The following is a 24270-nucleotide window of genomic DNA, read 5'->3' as shown; positions in this document are numbered from 1 at the left end:
TTGTATTTTTGTTGTAAACAGACTACTTGTTGAAGTCACTGGAAAATACTGTGTGTACAAACATGTAATTAACTTGATTGTTTTAATATTCCAAATAACATATTACTTTGAAAAACATCTCCGTCGGCCACTGGATCGTGGTCTCAGGCTGGGATACGGACCATTGAGAACAGTATAAACGATCTATGACTGGAAGTAGCTTACATGAGAAATGCTCTCGTTAAACATGCTAGGATGATCGACTTCGGCATTCTCCAACTGCTGTTTACATTTTCTAACACGTTATGAGAACGAATACAAAGTTTGACCCTTTCCTTGTAAGTGGGGGTAAGCACAAGTTATTTTCAGATGTTATGTCTTTATTTAAGCACAATCAAGTCCTGCGTAGTGCAAATCACATTACTATATTTTTTATATTAGTCAAGTCCTATTGAAAGAGTTCTTAAATAGTTTCAACATTATCAATGATCAATTTGAAATTTGCTTATTGATTTAAACCAGTATGAGATGCACACTCAAAATGTGTCCCCTTCCTTCAACAACCCCCTGACTGAAGATTGGAGTGGTCATCACTAGCAGCCAGCAGGTGCCCGAAAACAACACTCATTGTCAGCTCGGTGCTGAGAAGTGGCAAGCTCTACTTCATTAATATGATACAATGACTGGGCAACAACGAGGTGTTACATTAACAATACCAACTAACTTGAGACAGCCAAGACGTTGAAGTATACCTTAAGTCTGTCATGTGATGCAATAACAGGTTTTAGCATTTTTGCATTTCCTGCTTCGTCAAACAAGCTCAAGCCACAGCACACAGCGCTGATGCATCGGAACAGAGGTGGATTTTAAAGCGACTGAATCAACGAGCTGAGACTACTTTTTGAAGAAACTGAAAACATACCTCTCGTCGAAAAATGTGCTATTTAGTTAATTTATTTATTTATTGAATTTGCAAATGGCAGACTACATACATGGGAATAAATATAAAAGGCTTGAAGTTTGCTTGCATTGGGTTGCATACATTTAATTGTGATTACAGACTTTTCTGCCGTGTTGCTTTCTTCTTAGATGTGGTCTCAGGTTCGGTTGAGCCGATTTGTCTCTGTGGCGCAATTGGTTAGCGCGTTCGGCTGTTAACCGAAAGGTTGGTGGTTCAAGCCCACCCAGGGACGATGTTTTTGCATTTCTTAATCACATTAGAAAATGGCACTCTGATACGTTGTTATTTCTTCCAATTAAACAGAACAAAAACAAAACCGCTCTATTTTTCAGTTCAAAATAATACAAAACAAAAATAGTCTTGCTATTTGCCGAAACCCGGGATCGAACCAGGGACCTTTAGATCTTCAGTCTAACGCTCTCCCAACTGAGCTATTTCGGCTTGACAAGACTTGCGTTTTTTGTCACCCCAGTAAACCTGTGTATTATGAGAAACGATCAACAGCTCGGCAACACAATAGAATCCGATGCCTTTACAAATGCGTTTCGAAACACTTTAAGTTTTCACCCAGATGCGGTTTTCAGCCGAAACGGGGGGATAAAACTGCCTATGATCAAAGTGGGCAGAAAAGTTGCATACTTTGCATACCGTATTGGGAGAAAAGAAAGCGGATCATCAAATTGATCAATGGTAATGTTAAAACAATTTAAGAACACTTTACATAGGCCTTGACTAATATAAAAATATAGTAATGTGATTTGCATTACGCAGGACTAGATTGAGCTTAAATAAAGACATTACATCTGAAAATAAATTGTGCTTACCCCCACTTACAAGGAAAGTGTCCAACTTTGTATTCGTACTCATAACGTGTTATAACATGTAAACAGCAATTGGAGAATGCCGATGTCGATCATCCTAGCATGTTAAACGAGGGCATTTCTGATGTAAGCTTCTTCCACTAATAGATCGTTTATACTGTTCTCAAAGGTCCGCATCCCAGCCTGAGACCTCGATCCAGTGGCCGACGGAGATGTTATTCAATTTAATATATTATTTTTAATATTAAAACAAGTTAAATACATGTTTGGACAAAATATTTTTCATTGACTTCAACGAGTAGTCTGTTTACAACCAAATGCAATCTGTGTTAGGAACGCTATTTTAGTCTGAATTAAAATGGAAATTAAAATGGTATTGCGTTCTGACAAGAGTTTGGTATCAGCTGTTGATTTCCTTGAAACAATCTTTTATAGTAAAATGAACACATTTATTCCTTTTAAGAATAAATAAAATTGAACTGTCAGAGGAGGATTTGAACCGACACCTCCACTTGGAGACCAGAACACAGAATTCTTTGGAAAGACAGAGTCCTTAAGTCTAGCGCCTTAGACCACTCGACCATCCTGACAAACTGCGTTCATTACAGCAGAAAACCGCATTATTTATTTCTGCACAGCCTAGGGTTGTCATATCAAGGCCCGATCGGGTTTATTACGCACATACCAACTGTTGCTCCATGAATGATGTAATGACAAGTGTTAAAACAGAAACGGTTTGAAGCCAACCCACAAAAGTAAGACTATTTATTTCAATATCGTTATAACTATAAACGATGCACGCATTTTACAATAGCAATTGCTATATGACAACGACCAAAAAGTAATTTTGTTGCAATACTGTATACAGTGTGAACAGAATCAGATATTGCTCTGTTGCCTCGAAGAAACATCTACATTTTGTATTTAAAAAGGAAGTCCAACGTGGGGCTCGATCCCAAAAGAGAGCGGAATGTTCATCAATGATCAAGAACAGCTAAAGTGAAATAGCATTCAAGTCCCGCTTCGCGCTCAGAAGAAAACACTGTAACTCCTCGTTATGGTTAGCGAGACCAGACACTAGCAACGCATTTCACTAGAAATAAACTATAGAAATGATCCCTGAAAGTATAGTCTTAACAAATATGTGGGTAAAACAACTTCCCTACTCCCGGCATGATGGTGTCTGATTCGGTTTCCTTTCTAGAATATTTTGTTCATAGTAATGTTAATAATTGCCAATGCGTTTCAAACACAAAACTCACGTTCTGACAAGGTTCCATAGTGTAGTGGTTATCACGTCTGCTTTACACGCAGAAGGTCCTGGGTTCGATCCCCAGTGGAACCACTTCAGTTTGTTTTTACAATATGACTCCCTGGTCAAGACAAGGTAGTTCTGGGTTTGGCCGATCATTAGATTGCGGATGTAAGGTCTCTGGTCCCATCGTAGAAGCAAGATAGTTTATTCACAAAAAATACATACACTTTTATTTATGTTTCTTTTGTTGGTAAATTAACCCAATACATTATTGCATTCTGTCACGTCATTAGATGATCAAAGCCCCTTTGTGCCAGTGCGCATTCAGAGGAGACGCGCTGAGAAAATCCGTCATCTGTGTCACTCAGTACTGCCAGCTTTCCCTCGTTGGTGATATATTGGTCAGCATAGCTGCTTTCCAAGTAATTGACCCGAGACGATTCCCAGCCAGTACAACTGTGTTTATGCCCACGTTTCAAATAATAAACATTATAAAAGCAAATCGCTTTGTTTTATGTTTTCTTTACTTTTAAGCTGAGAATCAAACACACTTCCGACAACTTCATAGCACTGCAGACTACGAACAAATATTGAGTCGGCTGTTTCCCATGACCCTGGTGATACCGAGTGTTTTCCAAGTATCAGCATCGGACTTAGCATGCCTTTGGCATGCTTGCTGTGCACTCTAGCATTGCATAACAAGCATGCACTACGGCAGGAATTCGTGGCGCATCGGTAGCGCGTCTGACTCCAGATCAGAAGGTTTATGTTCAAATCACGTCGAGGTCAAAGCCTTCTTTGTTTCTATTCCACATCATTTAATTTTGTAATGTGTTTGCAAATACTAGTTTGGACGAATTTAATGTACAGCAAGTAATAATTGATACCTTTAAGCTGAACAGGCATTTAAGAATTAACAACGAAGACATAAAAAGGGACACAACGCCAACAGAGTTCAAGCCCATCACCTTAACCACTTGGCCACGACTACTTGGTGCAACGTGCCAAGATCTATAAACACAGACCACATATATCACAGACCAAGAACAAATACACACACACTGTTTTAAATAAAACTGACGAAACCATAATCCCTGGTTTAGGAGGCCAGTGCCTTATCCTTTAGGTGACTTCCAGGTGGATAGCAGTCAGCGAGACAATACACGACCAGAGGAATAAATGTGTTCATTTTACTATAAAGATTGTTTCAATGAAATCAACAGCTGATACCAAACTCTTGTCAGCACTCAATACCATTTTAATTTCTTTTTTAAATCGGACTAAAATAGCGTTCCTAACACAGATTGTATTTTTGTTGTAAACAGACTACTTGTTGAAGTCACTGGAAAATACTGTGTGTACAAACATGTAATTAACTTGATTGTTTTAATATTCCAAATAACATATTACTTTGAAAATCATCTCCGTCGGCCACTGGATCGTGGTCTCAGGCTGGGATACGGACCATTGAGAACAGTATAAACGATCTATGACTGGAAGTAGCTTACATGAGAAATGCTCTCGTTAAACATGCTAGGATGATCGACTTCGGCATTCTCCAACTGCTGTTTACATTTTCTAACACGTTATGAGAACGAATACAAAGTTTGACCCTTTCCTTGTAAGTGGGGGTAAGCACAAGTTATTTTCAGATGTTATGTCTTTATTTAAGCACAATCAAGTCCTGCGTAGTGCAAATCACATTACTATATTTTTTATATTAGTCAAGTCCTATTGAAAGAGTTCTTAAATAGTTTCAACATTATCAATGATCAATTTGAAATTTGCTTATTGATTTAAACCAGTATGAGATGCACACTCAAAATGTGTCCCCTTCCTTCAACAACCCCCTGACTGAAGATTGGAGTGGTCATCACTAGCAGCCAGCAGGTGCCCGAAAACAACACTCATTGTCAGCTCGGTGCTGAGAAGTGGCAAGCTCTACTTCATTAATATGATACAATGACTGGGCAACAACGAGGTGTTACATTAACAATACCAACTAACTTGAGACAGCCAAGACGTTGAAGTATACCTTGTCTGTCATGTGATGCAATAACAGGTTTTAGCATTTTTGCATTTCCTGCTTCGTCAAACAAGCTCAAGCCACAGCACACAGCGCTGATGCATCGGAACAGAGGTGGATTTTAAAGCGACTGAATCAACGAGCTGAGACTACTTTTTGAAGAAACTGAAAACATACCTCTCGTCGAAAAATGTGCTATTTAGTTAATTTATTTATTTATTGAATTTGCAAATGGCAGACTACATACATGGGAATAAATATAAAAGGCTTGAAGTTTGCTTGCATTGGGTTGCATACATTTAATTGTGATTACAGACTTTTCTGCCGTGTTGCTTTCTTCTTAGATGTGGTCTCAGGTTCGGTTGAGCCGATTTGTCTCTGTGGCGCAATTGGTTAGCGCGTTCGGCTGTTAACCGAAAGGTTGGTGGTTCAAGCCCACCCAGGGACGATGTTTTTGCATTTCTTAATCACATTAGAAAATGGCACTCTGATACGTTGTTAATTCTTCCAATTAAACAGAACAAAAAAAAAAACCGCTCTATTTTTCAGTTCAAAATAATACAAAACAAAAATAGTCTTGCTATTTGCCGAAACCCGGGATCGAACCAGGGACCTTTAGATCTTCAGTCTAACGCTCTCCCAACTGAGCTATTTCGGCTTGACAAGACTTGCGTTTTTTGTCACCCCAGTAAACCTGTGTATTATGAGAAACGATCAACAGCTCGGCAACACAATAGAATCCGATGCCTTTACAAATGCGTTTCGAAACACTTTAAGTTTTCACCCAGATGCGGTTTTCAGCCGAAACGGGGGGATAAAACTGCCTATGATCAAAGTGGGCAGAAAAGTTGCATACTTTGCATACCGTATTGGGAGAAAAGAAAGCGGATCATCAAATTGATCAATGCTAATGTTAAAACAATTTAAGAACACTTTACATAGGCCTTGACTAATATAAAAATATAGTAATGTGATTTGCATTACACAGGACTAGATTGAGCTTAAATAAAGACACTACATCTGAAAATAAATTGTGCTTACCCCCACTTACAAGGAAAGTGTCCAACTTTGTATTCGTACTCATAACGTGTTATAACATGTAAACAGCAATTGGAGAATGCCGATGTCGATCATCCTAGCATGTTAAACGAGGGCATTTCTGATGTAAGCTTCTTCCACTAATAGATCGTTTATACTGTTCTCAAAGGTCCGCATCCCAGCCTGAGACCTCGATCCAGTGGCCGACGGAGATGTTATTCAATTTAATATATTATTTTTAATATTAAAACAAGATAAATACATGTTTGGACAAAATATTTTTCATTGACTTCAACGAGTAGTCTGTTTACAACCAAATGCAATCTGTGTTAGGAACGCTATTTTAGTCTGAATTAAAATGGAAATTAAAATGGTATTGCGTTCTGACAAGAGTTTGGTATCAGCTGTTGATTTCCTTGAAACAATCTTTTATAGTAAAATGAACACATTTATTCCTTTTAAGAATAAATAAAATTGAACTGTCAGAGGAGGATTTGAACCGACACCTCCACTTGGAGACCAGAACACAGAATTCTTTGGAAAGACAGAGTCCTTAAGTCTAGCGCCTTAGACCACTCGACCATCCTGACAAACTGCGTTCATTACAGCAGAAAACCGCATTATTTATTTCAGCACAGCCTAGGGTTGTCATATCAAGGCCCGATCGGGTTTATTACGCACATACCAACTGTTGCTCCATGAATGATGTAATGACAAGTGTTAAAACAGAAACGGTTTGAAGCCAACCCACAAAAGTAAGACTATTTATTTCAATATCGTTATAACTAAACGATGCACGCATTTTACAATAACAATTGCTATATGACAACGACCAAAAAGTAATTTTGTTGCAATACTGTATACAGTGTGAACAGAATCAGATATTGCTCTGTTGCCTCGAAGAAACATCTACATTTTGTATTTAAAAAGGACATCCAACGTGGGGCTCGATCCCAAAAGAGAGCGGAATGTTCATCAATGATCAAGAACAGCTACAGTGAAGTAGCATTCAAGTCCCGCTACGCGCTCGGAAGAAAACACTGTAACTCCTCGTTATGGTTAGCGAGACCAGACACTAGAAACGCATTTCACTAGAAACAAACTATAGAAATGATCCCTGAAAGTATAGTCTTAACAAATATGTGGGTAAAACAACTTCCCTACTCCCGGCATGATGGTGTCTGATTCGGTTTCCTTTCTAGAATATTACTTGTTCATAGTAATGTTAATAATTGCCAATGCGTTTCAAACACAAAACTCACTTTCTGACCAGGTTCCATAGTGTAGTGGTTATCACGTCTGCTTTATACGCAGAAGGTCCTGGGTTCGATCCCCAGTGGAACCACTTCAGTTTGTTTTTACAATATGACTCCCTGGTCAAGACAAGGTAGTTCTGGGTTTGGCCGATCATTAGATTGCGGATGTAAGGTCTCTGGTCCCATCGTAGAAGCAAGATAGTTTATTCACAAAAAATACATGCACTTTTATTTATGTTTCTTTTGTTGGTAAATTAACCCAATACATTATTGCATTCTGTCACGTCATTAGATGAGCAAAGCCCCTTTGTGCCAGTGCGCATTCAGAGGAGACGCGCTGAGAAAATCCGTCATCTGTGTCACTCAGTACTGCCAGCTTTCCCTCGTTGGTGATATATTGGTCAGCATAGCTGCTTTCCAAGTAATTGACCCGAGACGATTCCCAGCCAGTACAACTGTGTTTATGCCCACGTTTCAAATAATAAACATTATAAAAGCAAATCGCTTTGTTTTATGTTTTCTTTACTTTTAAGCTGAGAATCAAACACACTTCCGACAACTTCATAGCCCTGCTGACTACGAACAAATATTGAGTCGTCTGTTTCCCATGACCCTGGTGATACTGAGTGTTTTCCAAGTATCAGCATCGGACTTAGCATGCCTTTGGCATGCTTGCTGTGCACTCTAGCATTGCATAACAAGCATGCACTACGGCAGGGATTCGTGGCGCAACGGTAGCGCGTCTGACTCCAAATCAGAAGGTTTCGTGTTCAAATCACGTCGAGGTCAAAGCCTTCATTGTTTCTATTCCACACCATTTAATTTTGTAATGTGTTTGCAAATACTAGTTTGGACGAATTTAATGTACAGCAAGTAATAATTGATACCTTTAAGCTGAACAGGCATTTAAGAATTAACAACGAAGACATAAAAAGGGACACAACGCCAACAGAGCCCATCACCTTAACCACTTGGCCACGACTACTTGGTGCAACGTGCCAAGATCTATAAACACAGACCACATATATCACAGACCAAGAACAAATACACACACACTGTTTTAAATAAAACTGACGAAACCATAATCCCTAGTTTAGGAGGCCATTGCCTTATCCTTTAGGTGACTTCCAGGTGGATAGCAGTCAGCGAGACAATACACGACCAGAGGAATAAATGTGTTCATTTTACTATAAAGATTGTTTCAATGAAATCAACAGCTGATACCAAACTCTTGTCAGCACTCAATACCATTTTAATTTCTTTTTTTAATCGGACTAAAATAGCGTTCCTAACACAGATTGTATTTTTGTTGTAAACAGACTACTTGTTGAAGTCACTACTTGTTGAAGGAATTGTGTGAAATGTCGTTTTAAGACCTTGAAATATACCTTTGCTTCTATACCTGATCCAACATTTCCCACAATTATTTTCAACGTCCCGTCCCTGCCTATTGGCTGAGCGTCGCAGAGCATGCAGGGGCGGCGCATTTAAATTTCAAACTTGTACAGACAGACACGGAGTATTTCGCTTATTTGTTTTTAAGATACTGACTGTCTGTTGAACAATACAAACTAACTTGAGACAGCCAAGCCGTTAAAGCATACCTTAAGTCTGCCATGTGATGCAATAACAAGTATTGGCATTTTTGCATTGTCTGCCTCGTCAAACAAGCTCGAGCCACAGCATACAGCGCTGCTGCATCGGGACACAGAGGTGGATTTTAAAGCGACTGAATCAACGAGCTGAGACTACTTTTTGAAGAAATTGAAAACATACCTCTCGTCAAAATATTTGCTATTTAGTTAATTTATTTATTTTTTGAATTTGCAATTGGCAGACTACATTGCCGACAATCTGAATTGCTCATATCAAGTTGCGTTGTAGCCTATGAGAATCGCTGGCATAGCTCAAGGGGTAATAGCTCTAATGGTAGAGCGCTCGCTTAGCATGCGAGAAGTAGCGGGATCGATGCCCGCATTCTCCAAATAGTTTTAATGTATCTGCGTATTTAGTCCCAACGCATTATGGAGATAAATACAAAGTGTGACAATTCTTTGTAACAGAGACGCCCGCCCTACATGTGTATTTTAAAGCACAGTCTCCTAATTTGTAATATTCCCCAGGCTGAAAAACTGCATTGCGCCCTCCATCGTATGCCTTCCGAGAAGCACAAAGGGAGATTTTTTATATATTTTTTTTTAACAATGGAAGAGTTTGTGTTTTTTGGGAATAATTATAAATGGCTTGAAATAACGCCTTGGCTGTGACTTATTGCTTTTATAAAACGGCTACACCAATATTTGTAACGTTAGTCACTTTTTGAGATCTAGTCAGCTATAACTATGCTAAGCTCCGCTAGCAAATCGACTAGCCGTCCTGTGCTAGCTAGCTAGCTGGGTTGCTAAAAAAAAAAATATATATATATATATATCAGCTCAAACATTTCCCAGGTCGCCTCTCTCTCTCTCTCTCTCTCTCTCTCTCTCTCTCTCTCTCTCTCTCTCTCTCTCTCTCTCTCTCTCTCTCTCTCTCTCTCTCTCTCTCTCTCTCTCTCTCTCTCTCTCTCTCTCTCTCTCTCTCTCTCTCTCTCTCTCTCTCTCTCTCTCTCACACACACACACACTCTCTAATTTTTTAAAAAAATAAGATACGATACTACCGGTTTAAATACAGTAAAATCGGGAGCAGATAAGTGCAAGTTAAAGTGCATTAAGGGCAGAGTGCTATATTGTCCAGAAGGGGAGAGCTGAGTTTTACAGGTCCTGTCTGAAGAGGTGTGTCTTGAGGAGGTGCCAGAAGGTGGTCAGGGACTGGGCAGTCCTGACATCTATAGGAAGGTCGCTCCTCCACTGCGGGGCGAGGGTGGAATCTGCAGTATCAGTAGTGTATCCTACAGATGTCAGGACTGCCCAGTCCCTGACCACATTCCGGCGCCTCCTTAAGACTCACCTCTTCAAACAGCACCTGTAGAACTCCTCTGTTTGTATCCTGGGACACTATCACCCTTCATTTAAATGTGCTTTATTTTGCTCTTATCTGCATTTAATCCTGTACTTCAGAATACTGTAATCTGTCAAGTGTTTAACCTGTAGTATTTTGTATTTAATCATATCCTGATGTAACTATCACTATTTAATCATATCCTGATGTAACTATCACTATTATCTTCTGTATTATAGAATTATGGTTTGTCACACTTGAACAAAAGTTATTGTATTTCTTGCTCTTATTGTATTACTTGTATTGCAACACTTGAAATGTATTTGCTTACGATTGTAAATTGCCCTGGATAAGGGCGTCTGCTAAGAAATAAATAATAATAATAATAATAATAATAATAATAATAATAATAATAATAATAATAATAGTTACTTTGAAAGACACTAAACCAGTTTAAAGCATTCGTTATTTAAACCAAAACCAGTGTATAAAGTGTTTTTGTAAGACAAATAAAACACAAATGCACCGAGATTTGAACTCAGCTCGCTAGATTCAGAGTGCTAGCCATTACACCATGAAACCACCCATACAGTTCCTCCATTGCAGGGACTCTCGTCAATGTTTCGTCAAAACACCAAACAGCACAAACTGCACTACACTCTGTGACCACAAGAGGGAGAGAGAGAGCGTAATAAAATGATGCTCTTTAATCCAGAGCAGTGGTTCTTAACCTGGGGTCCTCAGAGACAGTCCAGGAGGTCCACAGGAAAAAAACTTGAAACTTTTCACTCAACATTAATAATGTGCAAAATCAAAATGTTTGCTGCTTGAATTGATTTGATTTCACAAAGTTTATGATGGATCTGTTAACCTGCAGCTCTGATTTTAATATTTTACAATTAATAATTATTTATACTGTGTAACAAAGCTACATAATCACAGCCGTGGCTAAGATGAATGGTTTGAGAGAAGGGAGAAGAGAGAGAAATAGCTGTGTTTGTACAAACTCAACACAAAGAAAACTATATTCTATTTTTTCGTTTTGCTTGCAAGATCAACTTTTTTCAGTTTTTTTTCTGAATGGCAAAGAAACTGCATCAGCTGAAAATGAGTTTAAACATAAGTGCACTGCTTGACTACAAGTGGCTGTTGTGCCAAGGAAGACAATTTGCAAAGAAAAGACACTTTGCATTGGCAGCACATGCTTCAGTGCTCTGGGAGTGTTTATAGCCCTGTGAGTTTAACAAGTTGTCTGAATTTAACCTGTCTGGTCAGGCTCTGAAATGGATGGAGTCTGACTTGTTAGATAGAAAACAAAGTGTTAAAATAAGCAATAGTGAATCAGCGTTTAGGATCTGTACTATGGGGGTCCCACAGGGATCTATATTTGGGACTTTGTTATTTAGTCTCTACATTAATGATCTACCTTTGGTCTGTCCAGAAGATCAACCACAAGAGGAGACTGTAGTGTCTTGACATCACACTACGTTTGCACAAACAGCTTGCTCAATTAAGGGTGCCATGTTCTGGAATACGCTACCAGACTTTATGAAAAGTATATCAGACTACAAGAGTTTTTTTAATAGAACTGAAAAAATGGTTGAAACAGGACCAACTTTGTGACCATGTCTAGTCCCCCTCCATTTGTTGACATTAAATAATAATAATTAAATGTTTGAGAGCTGCCCTTCATGGCAACAGAATCCACAACAACAATGACTTTTATCAGCATCTTCATCTGGGCACTTGTCATCTGCACTCAGGGTAAGAATCATTTAGAAAAACACTTTCATCAATCAATTTGTGGGGCTATTCTTAATATATAAGTGTAAAACAGGGGCAAACTAATGGAAAATAAATTAAACTTCAATAGAAAAGGCTTTCATTTAAATGGGTATTCATTAGTTAATTCACTGATGTACTATATTTTCACAGACTCCCCACTAATTTAGTCTCATTCCAAATGAAAGAAAGCTGGTTTTTCCAATCTTTCTCAAAACAACATGTCAATACAAGAGCCATGTGTTTCTCAGTGAGCTGGAATCGCCATGGCAATGGAGTGTGATCAGTCACTGTGTGCGCCCTTTCACAAACATCAAACAAAATCAATCAATAAAGAAATCAATACACGAGTGTGATGGAAATATAATGAGTTCTGGTTGTAAATCTCCCTCTTGACCTGTGAGGATACAAAGTAGCGAAAGGGAAAGGCTTTGGACGGGTTGGCCTGACAGTTCATTCCCTGGATCGGGAAGTCAATCAGCCTGGAAAAAGACGAGACTCCAGTGCGGGAATGTATTGACCTGGAAGGTAAACGAGGTAGCAGCTGCAGGCAATAGAATCAGCTGCAATCGTTTACCAAGGGGTCATGCATAACCGCATAAAAGGGGCTGGAGAATCTTTTCCTTCGTTTTTGGTTTTGAAATAGACCCAGAAGGACCCGTGCACTGTGTATTAAGAATATTGTGAGTTTTTGTTTTGTTTGTCTTGTCTATAATTGCTATTTGTGTGTTTATAGACAGCTAACACGTTCTGGAGCTGTTAGTAAGAGCCAGCACTGAACCCGGAACAGCACTGCACTATTTGTCACTCTTTAACCTGTATCACCCACCACGAGCACTACAGCACGCACCCAGGACTGGTGACCGTGGTTGTATATTGTGGGAGAGATGCTGTGTTTATTGTTTAGGGCTGCAATCCCTGTTACTGTACTCCGTGTTTTACGCATCGCTTATTATTTGGTCACCAGACCTGGATTATAACTAAAAATAAAACGTATATTTTTCCATACCGGATTACAAATCTCGTCCGTTTATTCCTGCACTGCATCACCTCTGCACCTGTTCATAATCAGCAACCACTTTGCCACAAGGAGTTTGATACCTTTTCCCCTGGCTTGTTAAATATCATTCTGATTGACATAATGAAAACACACTCCTAGCAGCTTGCTCAAGGTACATCTTGAAAAGGCCTGTGAAAGACAGTGAAGTAGATGTCCAATTTATAACAGTAAGAAGCAGTCAAAATGTGACCAATGAAAAGAAAAATGACAGGTCCATTACTTCTACAGCAGCAGCAGCAGCACGTGGGAAGGTATACCACTAGGGGTAGGGCACTACATACCCTTTAATACACAATAGCATTGAAATGATGACAGAAACAGAAATATTACTGTCAGTTTAGACAAACAGATCAGTTATATTAGACAGCAGTGATATACTGATAGCTTTGACTGGGGGAAAAATAGAAGAAAACAGTCAAAGTGAACCCGACCCTATCAATTGCACTGGTGCTCACTCACGGCTCAGATCTCCTCTATCTGTGACAGCAGCAGCAGCAGCAGGATTTGTAGAAAGGAAGCTGCTTTGTATACCGGTGCCTGCCTCACTGCTCCAAACACTTTGAGACACACAGTATTGATGAGTCACTGCTCAGCCCTTTCAGAGTCACTGAAACACACAGTACAATGATGCCACTGCTTCTACTGCTGGGGACACGGGGGCTCTTTGCTCAAGGTGATAATTAAATAGTTATTTATAAATCTGAAAGCTTGACTGGAGTTCATTTTAAACAGAACTTTTCATTGAAGTAAATCTGTCTAGCCGCTTCTGTACATTTTGTTTGTATTCTAACACAACACTATTTAATTTGACTCTTGCATTATTATTTTATAATCATTTTTTGTTGTATTTTTTCTCCAGAGTCCAGTGCAGACGTTGTTCTGACTCCGTCTCCAACAGCTCAGTCTGTTCTCCAGGACACACGGTCTCTATCCGCTGTACAGCCAGCAGCTTTGTTAGTACCAGCTCCATCCACTGGTACCTGCAGAAACCTGACTCCTGATTTATTCTACTTCTAACCGTCACTCTGGGACTCCAGCTCCATTCAGTGGCAGTGGATCAGGGACACAGTTTACACTGAGCATCAGTGGAGTGCAGCCTGAAGATGCAGGAGATTATTACTGTCAGCAGGGCAATAGCTACACATTCACACAGTGATACACGTCCGTACAAAAACCTCCCTCAGCTCTGCAGGAACTGCTCTGGCTCATAGACAGTAACCACAGGGGCTGAGGCTGAGAGCAGCTGCAGAGCTGCTACAGTCGGACTGCACAGAGCTGGGTTTGATTAGGCTGTGTCAGTGGTATAGCCTGGATTCAAACCAGCGCTCTCCGGGCTATAGGGCACATCCTGCACTCCGGCACAGTGCCTTTGCTGAATGCTCCACTCAGGAGCCCCTGAATTTTATAATTTTTAGAAGATTTTTTTTTATTTTATTAAGTAAGCAATATTAATAAATCAATTTCAGTATGAATGTAAAATGTTGTTTAATGACAGTGATGACATTTGAATGTGTCCAACGTGAAAGATCATTTAAAGAAAGACCAGGTCAATGATCTAGTCTTAGAGCCCACCGTGGGGGACATTAGTGCTGCTATTACTTAACAATGTGAGGAAGTAAACAATAATCTATTTGCTTACTTCATTCTTTTTCTTGTTTTCATCATTTAAAAACCTGCATACAGAAGAGATGTGTTCATACTCAGAAAAGTAGTCCAAAGAGTTTGATGATAAAAACAGCATTTTAATGACAAAGAGCAATTAATTTGACCTCCGAGAACACACAGCAGATATTAATAGTGACCACAAGAGGGAGCCAGAGCACCACTGCTGTCCATAATGTAACAACACAGTAATAAGACTATTGAAATAGGCAGTAGCAGTTACCTCCCCAGTCAGCCCAGTTCTCCCATTGTTAACACAAGGCTCCTCGCACCCAGTCATCTAAACATTCCAGTGTGGGTCTGTGTCTGGAGGAAGGAGCTGCTCACAGTGATGCATGCAGGGAAACACTGACTCTAAAATCTCAACCTGCAACTTCCACCCCTGACACTTCTAGTATATTTGTTGTCTTACATTTGATTTCTATAAGAATCCAGACTGACGCAGATAGTCAAAGTAAACAGCTTTTATTTCCCTAATCAAATACAGCTCATCGCTTAGCTTGTGCCCTGCTTGTTGTGTTATCTGGTTTTACACTTTGAATTTGCACAGGGTGGGGCTAGCAGCAACACACAGTCTAAAAGCGCATCTACATTTACTCTATTACAGCTGCCTTGTGCCATTCTATGCAAAATAATTAACAATAGTAGTTTGTTTCCTCCTTCAAAGGGTTTACCAGGAGAGCTGCTCTGTGATACAGCTGTAGCTCATAGCAATCGATGGAGCTGAATTCAGCATTCCTGGACTTCCAATAAGAGCATTTACACTGTGTCCTAAATTTGCATTGCGCATTTTACTTTGTAGTTTGGACATATCATTTTTAATAGCTCTATTTATTAAAAAACAAACAAAAAAAAACAAAAAAAAAACAACAACAACACAGTGTTGAACATGAGCACTCAGATTCTGATCCAATCCGAAATTATGTCTTTCGTATTACAATGTGAGTGTGTGTCTCAGTCACTTCAATCATACAAAGAGCATTTCAAGAGGAGCGATGAAGTGGAGCGAAGCGATCAAAAAAAAGGCGCCAAGTTAGAAGCAAGAATTGTGTGAATCTTGGGCCCCAGCACCTTTCCAATTGTGCCTATTTGCTTGACAAGATTGGCCTAATTGCTTCTCCTAACTTGGATTTTTGCATTTGAGATCACCCCTTTAAACAGCTGTTTGTCGAATTTGTTTTTGTCATGGGATATATTTAATATAGGGAGGTAATCACTCCATAGTGGTTGGCTTTGTGCTAAGGGCGAGGTCGTTACACTAGTAAATTCCATTTAAGGATTTTTTCTTACTGTCTCCTCGGCTTGGGCAGCCACACTATTCAGCAGCACACTGCTGTGCTGAAATGCCAGGAAGCAAAATGGATAAAAGTTATTTTTATGCAGGAACATTATTTACATTTTCTTTTTTTTTTCTCTCCTGTGTGAATTTGCTGGTGTGTAACAAGGGATCTTGACTGACTGAAACTCTTCCCACAATCAGAGCAGCGGTACGGTTTCTCTCCTGTGTGAACGCGCCGGTGTGAAACAAGGTGTCCCGACCGTCTGAAAGTCTTTCCACAGTCAGAGCAGCGGTACGGTTTCTCTCCTGTGTGAATACGCTGGTGTGCAGCAAAGGATGCCAAGTGACCGAAACTCTTCCCACAGTGAGAGCAGTGATACGGTTTCTCTCCTGTGTGAATGCGCCGGTGTACAGCAAAGGATGCTGAGTGACGGAAACTTTTCCCACAGTTAGAGCAGTGATACGGTTTCTCTCCTGAGTGAATTCGCTGGTGTGAAACAAGGTTTGCTAACGAACTGAAACTCTTCCCACAGTCAGAGCAATGAAACGTTTTTTCTCCTGTGTGAATCCGCTGATGGTTTTCCAAGTTGTCCTGACTGACTGAAACTTTTACCACAGTCGGAGCAGTGATATGGCTTTACTCCTGTGTGAGTTCTCTGGTGTTTTACAAGGTCTGTTGAATCCCTGAAACTCTTCCCACAGTCAGAGCAGTAATATGGTTTCTCTCCTGTGTGAATTCGCTGGTGTGTTACAAGTTGTCCTGATCGACTGAAACTCTTCCCACAGTCAGTGCAGTGATACGGTCTCTCTCCAGTGTGTATTCGCTGATGTATTAATAGGTGTTCTGACCGACTGAAACTCTTCCCACAGTCAGAACAGTGATATGGTTTCTCTCCTTTGTGAGTTCGCTTATGCAATTCAAAATTTCCAGACCGACTGAAACGCTTCCCACAGTGAGAACAGCGATAAGGTTTCTCTCCTGTGTGAATTCGTTGGTGTTTTGAAAGGTCTCCTGAGTTCCTGAAACTCTTTCCACAGTCAGAGCAGCAATGCGGTTTCTCTCCTGTGTGAATTCGCTGGAGTGCTGTACGGTGTCCTGATGACTTGAACCTCTTTCCACAGTCAGAGCAGTGATAGGGTTTCTCTCCTGTGTGAATTCGCTAGTGTATCACAAGGTCTCCTGAGTGCCTGAAACTCTTTCCACAGTCAGAGCAGTGATACGGTTTCTCTCCTCTGGTATTTTTTTAATTTCTCTCCCCTCAGTATTTTTAAATTCCTTAACTGGGTCCTTGCTTTAACTGCTGGACTGGAAAAAACAAACAGGAGAGAAAAATCAGAGACGGTTTTAAGTAAGAAATGCAGCAAATGTTCCTTCCTCATTATGTCGTTTCATGGCCTTTTCTGGGTTAGGTAGTGTAGGTAACTGTAGTGTAGTCCGCACCAGGGAGGCTGCAAAACTGATTTGATTTCATCCATCTGAACGCATGAAGGAACCTTCTAACCTCTCTTTAACTGAACTTTAGAGGAATACTAAGGATGAGTTTAATTTATTCATCACAGGAATAGTAACCTACTATACTGTTTTTTCTGGTGTTGTTGATTATTGTTTATTATTTGTCAAAAAGGGTTGCAATGGGTACCTATCTGTTATTAATACTAGCCCGATCAGCTAGATTAGGATAGGGAGATTGTAGGAGGTAACAGAGCTGTACATTTCTACGAGGAATCTGTGCACTCTGATTCTGGGGCCCTGTGCCGATCTCGGAAGGTTTGATCAGGAGAGTCAGCCTAGAACTTTTAGTCTTTTTCGAAAAACAGATTTAAGGGGTGGTGTAAAGTAGACAGAATTGGGTGTTTGAAATACTATACCAGAGTTGCCAGGTCCGCGGTTTTCCTTTAAAAAGACAGCCGCAGGAAATATTTAGGAGTCGCTGGTTGCTACTTTTTGGGCTACTTTCAAGAGGTCTCGTGGTTTTTTGGGCTAGTTTACTTTATACATATAAAAAAGAATAACTTTATTAAAAATGTATAAACTTTTGCAGCCTACCCGCCGCAGTGCACACAAACTATGTAAAACTTTGTTTCCCAATAAAATAACATATTGCGCATGACCACAACCACCACTGCGCATGACCATGCGAGTGAACAGGAGTGAGAGACAAATGATTGTGTTAATTGACAGTGAAAAGCAGCCATTTTAAGAAACAGGGTAGAAACATCGAAACCGCTAAAAAGCAGGAAAAATAAAGAAGTAATCTAAATACTGAAAAAATACTGCAAAGACTGAGAAAGAAAAAGGGTTACAAGCATGGATTAGCCGTGTACCTGGCGATGACTCAAAAGCAGCGTGTAGGTACTGTAAATGTGAAGTGCGAGCGCATCACAGCGATCTGTTAGCTCACAGTAAGACAGAGAAACATATTAGAAATGCAGCTCCCTATTCAAATACAAGAAGCTTATTTGACACAGGATTTAAGAAACAAGTTGACAATGCCATTAAAATATGTGAGTTGAATCTGGCAGCCCATATTGCTTGCCTTTCCAGCATCCACACCGTAGATCATTTGGGATGCATAGTCAGGGAAGTTGTACAGAAGGATATTAGTCTTCATAGAACAAAATGCTCAGCACTTATAAAATGTGTCATCGGGCCCATTGTTCATCAGGAGATGCTTGAAGACATCGCCAAAGAGCCACACTCTCTAATTGTGGACGAAAGCACAGACATCAGTGCAAACAAGCAACTCTGTGTGGTGTTCAGGTACTTCAGCAGAAAACTTGAACGTATCGTGACATAATTTGCCGGGATTGTTAGCTTGCCAGCCGGTGATTCTCACAGCATTGCAACAGCCTTGTTCAAATTCTTAAAGGAAAACAAACGAAGTGGAAAGATGCATTGGTCTGGCAACAGACGGTTGCAATACAATGTGTGGGAAAAATAATTCGGTACTAACAAAGTTAAGGGAGGTGAATCCAAAAATTGTGTACATCAAGTGTGTTTGTCATTCACTGCAGCTCTGTGCATCAAAAGCAATGGACGTACTTCCTTGAAACATCGAGTACATGGTATCACAGACGTACTCGTGGTTTTCCCACAGCACTCAGCGTCAAAAGAAGTACCGCGATCTCTATGCCACCATTAATGTTGGAGAAGCCCCGCTGAAGATTTTGCAGCTTTCTGACACAAGATGGCTTGCAATTAGCCAGTGTGTTGATCGAGTGCTTTCTCAGTATGAAGAGCTAAAGTTGCACTTTCAGCTTACAAAGGACACTGAAAGGAATTACAATGCTGAACTGCTGTACCAGATGCATTCAGACCGCGTAAACAGAATGTATCTGGTTTTTTTTCAGCCCCTCGTCACTGAGGTCAACAGAATAAACAAGCTGTTTCAGCTTGACAGTGCCAATCCAGCGAAACCTCTTGCTGATTTAATGACATTTTACCGCAGTTTGATCCAATGAATCATGAAACCTCACGATTTTCCAACACGGTCATCTGTAATGGATTTTTACATAACGTCTGACAGAAACAGCTTGCCACTTTCAGCAGTGGACTTCGGGATCAAGTTCCAGTTAGAACTGTCAGAATCAAAGATTGAACCTCAGAAAGCAGAGGATATCAAATGCAGATGCAGAGATTACATGTTCGAGTTTCTGAAAGAGATCAAACAAAGATTGCCTCCTAATATCCAGCAACTTGAGTCACTTACCGTTCTCAGCCCAACTGTTGTACTCAGTTCCAAAAAGCCACAGCTGGCAAATTTATCATTTTTGCCACTTTACAATGGAGATCTTGGCAAACTCGAACAGCAATGGCGAGCTTTGAACAATGTACACTGGGAGCACACTGAAGACAGCCAAATTAAAGAGTTCTGGGTTGAAGTGGCTAAACACTCCGATGCAGCTGGTGATAAAGATTTCACTGAACTTGGTCTTTTTGCCTTATCTCTTTTAGCCCTACCATTTAGCAATGCATCAGTGGAACGTGCTTTTTCAAAACCAAACTAAGGACCCGCATGCAAGAGAAATTGTTGGAAAACATTCTTAGGGTCAGAGCATATATGCAGCGTAATAAGTGTTGCTGCAACCAATTTCAGCCATCCAAAGCAATGCTGTCACTGTTTACAGGCGACATATATGAAGCAAATAACGCAGAAGATGGTGCAGACTCAGAGGAGTTTTTTTGAAACTAATATATATAAAAGATCAAAAGTAAAAATGTTTTATTTAGTACATACTTTTTTCTTTGTACATTTAAAATTGACTTGAGATACACCTGCGTGATGATAACAGCTGGCCCTTACACGAGGAGTGTGAAGGTAAGAGGTTAAAAATGTTTTTTTATGTGTTATTTCAATGCATGGGGCATACTTTCAATTAACTTTTGTGTTTGCAAAAAAGAGCCAACAACTTGCCTTTTTTAATTTGTTAGGTGTATTTAATTGATGTGGATGTTTAATTGATTTAAATGATGTGATCATCTAATTAGATTGGTGGCATAACTTTAAAAGATTGAACTGTTTTCTTCTTTGGGAAACAGTAGCAGCATTGAAGGATAGGGCTACATGTTAATGGTAATAAGCTTGGTTTCAGTAAAAAAAAACAAATGAGGCTAGTTTTGAAGTGACTTTGGGCTATAAACACTGTAGAAATCTGGCAACCCTGTACTATACAGAGTATAATGGTCCTGATCCCATTCTGGTTGCGAAGACCAGGGAGTCAAGTTGTTATTGCTAATTTCCTGAGAGGGACTGTACATACAGTTAAGCTTGCCTATGCTGGGGGGTTCCCGAGTGGCGCATCCAGTAAAGGCGCTCCACGTGAGTGCAGGATGCGCTCTATAGTCTGCAAGTCACGAGTTTGAATCTAGGCTATTCCTTTGCCGATCGAGGACGGGAGCTTCCAAGGGGCGGCGCACAATTGGCCGAGCGTCGCCCGGGGGGAGGGAGGGCTTAGGTCGGTCAGGGTGTCTCGGCTCACCGCGCACCAGTGACCCCTGTATTCTGGCCGGGCGCCTGCGGGCTTGCCTGTAAGCTGACCGAGAGCTGCGTTGTCCTCCGACGCTGTAGCTCTTGGGTGGCTGCATGGTGAGTCTGCAGTGTGAAAAAAAGCGGTCGGCTTGACGGCACACGCTTCGGAGGACAGCGTGTGTTCATCTTCAACCTCCCGAGTCAGCGCAGGGGTGGTAGCGGTGAGCCAAGCGTAATAAAATAATTGGCCATTCCAAATTGGGAGAAAATAATAAATTACTGGCAACGACTAAGTTTATAAAAAATAAATAAAAAAAGCTTGCTTATGTTGAGAGTAATTGAACATGCAAATGGGAAAGGCTAGCCTAGGTTGCAAGAGAACCCAGAGAGTCATTTGTTAGATTGGGTTGCAGGAGAAACCAGAGAGCAGTTGAATGCACAATAAGCTTGTCAAGGTTACAGGAGTTTTCTGGGAGTAATTGTGTGTACGATAACCTTGTTTGTTGATTGTAAATGAGAGAGTAATTGGAAATAAACTCATTGATTATATGTTGATTCACAAATCTGCTGTATAAAAATAGAATAAATGAATAAGAGTGATTGAATATTAACTCCAATATATCGGAGGACAAACCCACCGATTAGCAATAAAGATCATTTTAAATCTGTGTATTAGAAATAAATGAATAAGAGTGATTGAATATTAAGTCTAGTATATTGGCGGGGGGGGGGGGGGGGGGGTAAGCCTGCCGATTCGGAATAAAGTCATATTCCCCAATAGATGTCATATTAACCCTGTAGACCCCAGATTAAATACAGAACCCTCCTGTAGATTCCTGAGAATTTTGACCAACAGTGGCGATTCCACCTAAGTTTGATTCAAATAAACATAACTAAAAAAAAACAAGTAAAATGTATAATTACAGGTTTTATTAATTCTAAACAGGACAAATTATTCTTTGAAACAACACCAGCCTTGACAGTTTGTGCAAAGCAGACAGCAGAGTGAAGAGATGGGTAAGACGAAAGGGCTTCCGGGTCGCGTCCGCCACTGAAAAGAAAGGAGACGAGAAGGAAGGAGGGGCTTCTGTTCCATTAGCCAGTAAAATGAGAAGAGGCAGAAAAGAAGGCGGGGCAGAAGAAGGCAGCTGCCATCCTGTTGGTCAGGAAAGAAGGAGCTCTCAGCCCAGCATTCTCAGTGGGAGGAGCTACCGCCAGCCCAGGAAGGGGGAATGGCAGTCATGTCAACCAGAGGGGGCGGAGCTATGGTTCCCACGGGGAGAGAAAGTGAGCCTGTCGGAGCGTCTGGAGCCGACAGCACCCGTGCCTGAGTGGCCGTTTGCCCCAGCAGCAGCAGAGGAGTGGCTGTTGTCACCACTAGCAGCAGTGTGGCCACTGCCACCACCACCACCGCCAGAGCGGGCGTTGCCGACCCTATGCCCTGCACTGCAGCCAGATGGGTTAGTGCTGCTACATGGGGACATGGGGCTTAAGGGAAAATGTGGTGGTTAAACGTGCGCCTTCTAACAGAAGCCCAGGGGGCAACAATAGGATAAAATTAGAGACAGCGGTTAGCAGACAGCAGGGCATCCAGGTTAGAAAAGGCAGCCATGTCCGTCTGGTATTTGACAGGTGTCAGGGTCAGGGTTGGCTGGACTCTAACTTTCCCACCCTCCTGCCCAGAGGTTAAACGTTATTAGGAGGGAAGGAAGGTAGCCTTTTCTGTCGGAACGGCTTTTGTGAAAGTGGGAGGAATATGATCAGGCTGTTGTCAAATGATTGGGCTTTTAAAAGAGAACCGAGTGCCAGTCAGTGCCAAAGTCATAGTCTTCAAAGTCAAGTGTCAAAATGCTTGAGTGATGTTATGGGAAACATATAAAAGTTCAAAATGTATGTGAATTGTTTTTGAAAAAAAAAAAAAAAGTACCAGAAAACTATGACTATTCAAAAAGGTCGCTGTAAGAGATAGCCGTCTCTTTTAAAGAAGAACATAACATTAAGTTTCATATTGCACACACTATAGCTTCTAGAGGGAGAGTGAATTAGAGGACTGGGAATGTTAATCAAATCTCTTAACTGTTTCATCGATTTTTACCTACATAATTGGGTACAATTTGGTTTCGACAAACAAACCTACAATAAATTGAACTGTGTTTGGGATCTCAAGCTGTGTTGTACGGACTGTGTGAGAATGGAGAGAAAGATGTCCAGCTGCATTCTGGGACTACAGGCTCTCACCACACAGACACACACACACTCATTTCAATGCCCACTTTTTAAATAATATACTTTGAATACTTAGAAGTGATTAGGAAGAAAATAACATGAATTTGGTGATTGATTTTGCATAGAATTAATTAACACATAAAGCATTTTGTTGTAAGAATCATTTAAATTGTTTATTTCTTACTTTTGATAAACACTGAAAGACTTTGGCTGTTAACTCAATCTGGTAGTTATGGACATGTTCATTAAATTACATTGAAGTTTTACCCAATTAGCCAAATTTGATAAATTACTGTGGATGGTCTTTAGGAGCAGATCCATTACGATGTTTATCTACCAGTTCCATTGAGAAAGATCCTTGAGAATAAATGCAATTCATATTACAAAAATTAAAAGTAATCTGAACATTTTAAAAGTAAGACACATTGACATTGTAATAAGAAAACAAGTTTTACTTTAGCCATTAACTAATTAATGGCTTGTAGACTGAGATTATGGAAAAGCTAATGATTAAAAACTTTTTACAAAAGTGGCCTTGGGCAGCAAATTGGACGGGACCACGTGAAATTATAGACACATGTGGCGAGGGGAATATGATGGTTTGTAAAAACAAGGAAACAGCCGACATATAAACGGTTTCATGTGGATTAGTGCAAATTGTTTAAAGGCTGATATTGTCTAGAATACATTCTAAATTAAAGTCTTAGACCTATATTTCAATGGGGAGGTTGGGGCAAAAGTCATGCAATATATATTTAAGGTTTTCAAATATTAACAAAGAATAAATCCTTCACTTGATTTTTCATTTCAGAAGCTGCTGTTCTGTGTGCATTGGTGAGCCTGCTAGCAGTCACTGAAATGCACCCTTGGCCAGATCCCTGTGTTCCCTCAATGAGAGATAAACAAGCCGATTACTGCTTTGCTATGAACTAAGATCTGGTGGAAGCAGTGATTAACAAACAAGGAGAACTCCACAGTGATGTTAACAGAGGGGAAGCGAGAACCCGCAATTGATA

At 40.4% G+C, this 24270-nt stretch overlaps 6 non-coding genes and 2 pseudogenes across 6 annotated transcripts; 4 read left to right on the top strand and 4 right to left on the bottom strand.

Annotated features, from left to right (window-relative positions):
* Positions 1 to 1098: 1098 nt before the first annotated feature.
* Positions 1099 to 1172, top strand: trnan-guu (transfer RNA asparagine (anticodon GUU)). The gene has a single exon. It is a non-coding gene; the product is annotated as a tRNA-Asn (tRNA).
* A 136-nt stretch (positions 1173 to 1308) lies between these two features.
* On the bottom strand, positions 1309 to 1381 carry trnaf-gaa (transfer RNA phenylalanine (anticodon GAA)). The gene has a single exon. It is a non-coding gene; the product is annotated as a tRNA-Phe (tRNA).
* A 1316-nt stretch (positions 1382 to 2697) lies between these two features.
* Positions 2698 to 2896, bottom strand: LOC131703472 (small nucleolar RNA U3; annotated as a pseudogene).
* A 137-nt stretch (positions 2897 to 3033) lies between these two features.
* On the top strand, positions 3034 to 3106 carry trnav-uac (transfer RNA valine (anticodon UAC)). The gene has a single exon. It is a non-coding gene; the product is annotated as a tRNA-Val (tRNA).
* A 2310-nt stretch (positions 3107 to 5416) lies between these two features.
* On the top strand, positions 5417 to 5490 carry trnan-guu (transfer RNA asparagine (anticodon GUU)). The gene has a single exon. It is a non-coding gene; the product is annotated as a tRNA-Asn (tRNA).
* A 137-nt stretch (positions 5491 to 5627) lies between these two features.
* Positions 5628 to 5700, bottom strand: trnaf-gaa (transfer RNA phenylalanine (anticodon GAA)). The gene has a single exon. It is a non-coding gene; the product is annotated as a tRNA-Phe (tRNA).
* Positions 5701 to 7012: 1312 nt separating this feature from the next.
* LOC117965280 (small nucleolar RNA U3) lies at positions 7013 to 7213 on the bottom strand (annotated as a pseudogene).
* A 139-nt stretch (positions 7214 to 7352) lies between these two features.
* On the top strand, positions 7353 to 7425 carry trnav-uac (transfer RNA valine (anticodon UAC)). Its single transcript has one exon. It is a non-coding gene; the product is annotated as a tRNA-Ile (tRNA).
* Positions 7426 to 24270: the final 16845 nt, after the last annotated feature.

This window comes from Acipenser ruthenus, chromosome 32, assembly GCF_902713425.1.
Source record: "Acipenser ruthenus chromosome 32, fAciRut3.2 maternal haplotype, whole genome shotgun sequence".
Taxonomy (NCBI): domain Eukaryota; kingdom Metazoa; phylum Chordata; class Actinopteri; order Acipenseriformes; family Acipenseridae; genus Acipenser; species Acipenser ruthenus.
The sequence above is the reverse complement of the archived record's forward strand: the minus strand, read 5'-3'. Positions and strand labels throughout refer to the sequence as shown.